Genomic DNA, 4994 nt, shown 5'->3' with positions numbered 1-4994 from the left:
TCTCCAGTTTACTTCCTTATCTTGTCTTTTTTCAACTCCAATGTTGAAATTCATATAACAGCCATTTTATTTCAGCATGCTGTGACTGATACTGCCCTAAACATTTAGACACTAGGCTTTTGCTTTTGAGAAAGTTTAATGACTTATCCTGAAATGTTCAAACCAAGATGGACAGAATTCTCCCCCTTTGATGCCTGTGGACAGCAGAATCCAGTATTGTACATCCTCCATACTAGAGAAGGAAGAAAGTAAGAGAATGTGGAAGAAAGAGGGATGGAGTGGAGAGGAAGATTTTTTTCTTTTTTCTTTTTTGCTTATTTGTATTTTTGTTTTGTTTGTTTTGATTTGCTTTTTATAGACAACTTTGTAAAGGAAACATAAGAAAGTCTTAAAAGTAATTAATAACTGTTGATGAAATGCAATTTTTTTTGCAATATACTATTGTGACAGTACAGAGGAGACTATGACACTACAGTGGAGAAAATTTTTTTCCTTTGCCAGCAGGTATAAATTGCTACTAGCTTCTCAGTTAGGGACAGGACTTACTATCCACTTATAACTCTGGTAGGATTTTGTCTGGTTTGAAGTTGTGAAGGTTTATGTGTTCTATCACAATATTTGTGAATTCATATTTGGGGTTTTTTGTTTTTTTTTTTTTTTTTGGTTTTTTAAGACAGGGTTTCTCTGTGTAGCTTTGCGCCTTTCCTGGATCTCGGTTTGTAGACCAGGCTGGCCTCGAACTCACAAAGACCCACCTGGCTCTGCCTCCCGAGTGCTAGGATTAAAAGAATGCGCCACTACCGCCTGGCTGTGAATTCATATTTGTATCAGCCCTATTGTGATTGGATGATGCTGTTTCTTTGGAGTCACCCACCACCTCTGGCCCTTACAATCTTTCTGCCTCAATAGGGAATTTTAACTGCTGCAGGATATTTGATCACACTATGAACACCAACATTGTGTTATTTCCTGGAAAAACATGCTTCTAGTTGCAGTGTGGCTCAACCCTATCACACACCCTTAATTCAAGAGCTTTCTGCTTGAATATTATAAATAGGATTAAATAAAATCAACTATAAGTCAAGAGGCAGAGCAAGCAACCTGTTTACAAGAAATAACCATAGAGATTAAGAGGGAATCAGGAAGACTGAGAGAGAGAGATACACAGGAAGTAGAAGGGAGGGACATTCAATTTAAGGAATTTTGTTTGAGATGGATAGGAGAAAACTCATTTTTTTTGAGATGATGATGGAGGAGGAAAGACAGTTTGATGCTTTCTCTGTCTCTCTAAGCTAGCAGACTTCCACTCCAGCATCTGGCTGTTGGTTTAATGCTACAAGTGAGATTTTAATGAAAACAACATTTAACAAGTTTCCCTGCTACACGTATACAAAATACTGTTCAGACTACTCAACCACTAAAAAAAATTACACTACTAATAATAAAAAAATAAGTTACAAAAGTTGATATATGAATTTGACAGCTGACAAGAAAACTTAGTGATTAAAGTCATCCATTTCCAAGTCAGATAACCTGAATTTGAATCCTGGTGTTTTCTTGAGGGCCAGAAGTGGTTAACATACTTTGAGGAATTTTCATCCCCTAACTTAGGATTTGTCAGCTTGAACAAAGACAGGGAGGCTGAAAGGCCCAGACCTTCAGAGCCAATGTATTATGATCGAGCCTTTAACTTGAAGGACAATCAGGAGGTCTGATGACAAAAGAAAAAGCTTCCCACGTCTTTAGGCCTTTGCCTAAAGTCACATCAGGCACATGTGAAGGGGACTGGAAGTGTGCTATCTTTATCATGATTAAGTTTGTCATCTTTATTGTCTACTTGTCAACACTCTTCCTATCTTTCTGTCTATCAGGGATCTGTCTAAATCCTAACCCCTCACATGCAAACATAGGTAATCTGTATGTGCCAATAAAAATCCTTTCAGGATGCTTTGCTATAGACTCTCATTCCTTTTCCTCCTCCTCCTCTTCTTTCTTTCTTTCTTCCTTTTTTAAGTCTCGTTTGATTTTTTTTCTTTGCTGTCTATATCCAAATAGGTGTCATGATCCATATAAATCTCAAGTACTGAAATGTATATTTACTAAATCAGGATTTATATTGTTATACCTTTGCTTCTAGAGCAGAGGAAGAGGAGGAACATTCCTAGCCACTTATTCCAAAGTCACTCAATGCAATTCAAAGTTCAACTTCATCTGAATAATGATCTCAGTAGATAGAGGTACCAGGAAGAGCTGCTGAGGTAACCCAGGCTCACACTTCTGGTTTGCTGAATGTTATGACTTAACCCACTGTGGGTTGGAAACTGTTGTACTTTTCACAGTAATATGTTACAATGTCTTCTGGATCCACAGTGCTGATGGTGAGGGTAATATCTTGACCAGACCCGTTGCCACTGAACCTACCCTGGAATCCAAGGAGGTTGTAACATGAATCAGGAGCTAGGAGAGGACTGTTTTTTGTTTTGTTTTGTTTTGTTTTTGTTTTTTCATTTCACTATTTATTGGCAACCTTGGAAAGAGATATTCTCATCAGAACTTACTGCAAAGCTGGGATCCAGAAATATCTCGTTAGACGATAAAGGCTATAACAAAGTTAGAAACCACGCCAGAACCACTCCAATACGCTGGAAACTGGCTTCACTCTCAACACCGGCCTAGTTCCAGGGTCTTCATGGCTTCCTCCAGCTTGAGCATTCCTCTCTCCTGGCGCAGGCAGTACCTCTCAGCCATGGATTGAAGCATCTATTTGGCCTGAAGCTTGTTGTTGTGAGAGCCATAAACTAAGACCTCGGTGAGTTCGGAAGATTCCAGGCCTGGCTCACCTGCTCAATGTAAGGGATTCGAGATCCTTGTGGGCCAAGCAGAGAATTTAGCAGTGGAGTCGGGACTTGGAATACTTCTGGATCTTACAGATCTTCGGGAATTTTCACCCATGGCGGGATATCTGTACGGGTCAGGTAGCTTTCTATCTCCGTTCGTCAGAAGCAACCAGTTTTCAGCGAAGACTCGAGGACTGTGGTTTTTGCTGATACCAGGATAATGCCCTGCCAGTGTTCTGACTGGCTTGACACTTTATGGTGACTATGTCTCTTGGTGATGGAGCCTGATGTGAACACTGACTGGGTCACCTGGAACCTGTGACTGGGTGGCAGGCACACAACAAAAAACTATATAAAGCTGCCTTCAAAAGTCAATTTATAAGAATTTCCCTACAAGCCAGTCAACAATGACCATACTGAGGTAAGCACTGATGTTCTCCATACCCGGGATCCAGAGCAGGAGCAGCGCCAGGAGATGAGCAGGAGCGCTAACATCTGTGCTGTGTCCCGCTTGAAACTGACTTCACAGGGTGAGACCAGCCTATTGAAAAGTTCTCAAAACAGGGGGCTCTTCTATGGTTACATGCAGATTAACAGGGTCTAGATAATATGGGCGCAGTTGCACAGCAGTCTTCACCTCAGGAACTGGCCCTGTATGAGCCTCTGGACCCCATGTCTGCACCATATCAGGGTATTGTGGGGTTTTCTGAAGAAAATTTGTTTCTCTCTAGGACTCAGAGGACAGACTGGCTCTGCTGTCCTGAGAGTGGAATGATTTTCTATACAGATTGTAACATGGATTTCTTGCTAGCCTTACATATTTGCCCATCATTCATAAAGCAATTCCAGAAAGTAAAAGAGTGTTCTATTATTAATAAAACCTCAATAGTCAAATATCAGGTTGAAAACTTGGTTAATCACAGAAGCAGTGGAGAAGTGACCAGTGACCTTCTCCCTCTCTCCTTCTCTGATCCAAAAGGGCCTGTGTATCTTTCCAAGCCACTCCCGACTGCTTCCTGTATCTATCTTGGGTCCTTGGAAACATCTATGACTAATTCTGGTCAGCCAAATGCTGAGTCTGCTCTCAGATTTAAGGTAAACTGTATTGATAGTCTTAGAGTGCCAATGCAAACAAACAGCCCACAATATTTCCCACTTTCGTCTAAATAAAAGTGAAAGGTTTTAACTCTAACACACAAAATTATATACAGTAAGAACAATTATTCAGTAGGAATTACATTCACAAATTTCAGCCCATTTATAGTTGGCAAATTCAGAGAAAATACTCTATTATCTATCCTATCTTGGTGAGTTCAAAGTTTTGTGCCTATTCCCTTTCTATCATACCTAGGAATATCTTTTTAGACCTTAAAACATTTTCTTAGATAACTTAAGCTTTTATATCTCTCAACCATATACATTTTGCATCTCTTTTGTGAATTTCTTTTTTGAGTGTGTTAACAAGGAAAACTGCAACTATAACTACCAAGACTTCCACCCTATAAGAGAGCTTGGAAGGAAAAAATATTACCTGAGTAAACAGAAAGTGCAGAGCAAACAACTTCCAAAATGGTAGAAATGGCAGAGATATCTGGCCGCCTGGACAGTCATCCAAGTTTCCTGTGTAAGGTTAAAGCATCCATCTTTGACCTACATGCCTAGAATATCTGACATATTTATCTGTGAAGCAGTAATGTTTGAAGGACTGCCCTACCTTGTCTTGGCACAGTTTGGCAATTGCCTTCTTTTCTGTCCTGCTTGTTCAATTTGGACAGCATTCTGTTAGCAGTCGAGGTAAGGACAGTTTTTGCCCATTGGCTAACTTTGCCACAATGAAAGCAAACCTAATATGGAGGTTCTTCAATGTCTATCATCCTTTTGTGAAGTAAATTGATGCTGCCAGGAGCATACATGTCTCAGTGTCATGAAAGGCCTTACGTTATTTAAAAAATCTTAAATGCCATATTCTGTAGATCTCTGAAGTGTTTGAAGACCATCTAGCTATCTAAATTATAACTGTTTGACCTTGAAAGCATCCCTAGTATGACTATATGTTTGGTTGTTATACATGAGAACTAACCTGCATTTCTTTATTTTCCTAAGTAGCTTTCAAGGACTAGAACCTTACATTTTTAAATGAGCTGCATAGGCACAATA

The 4994-nt window shown here is 39.7% G+C and overlaps 1 pseudogene; it reads right to left on the bottom strand.

Moving 5' to 3' along the window:
* Positions 1-2661: 2661 nt before the first annotated feature.
* Positions 2662-4615, bottom strand: LOC128099590 (developmental pluripotency-associated protein 5A-like; annotated as a pseudogene).
* Positions 4616-4994: the final 379 nt, after the last annotated feature.

The sequence above is a fragment of the Peromyscus californicus genome, unplaced genomic scaffold (genome assembly GCF_007827085.1).
Source record: "Peromyscus californicus insignis strain IS unplaced genomic scaffold, ASM782708v3 Scaffold_6__1_contigs__length_162567912, whole genome shotgun sequence".
In the NCBI taxonomy this organism is placed as follows: Eukaryota; Metazoa; Chordata; class Mammalia; order Rodentia; family Cricetidae; genus Peromyscus; species Peromyscus californicus.
Note: the sequence above shows the minus strand (reverse complement) of the source record. Positions and strands in the feature narration are given on the sequence as shown.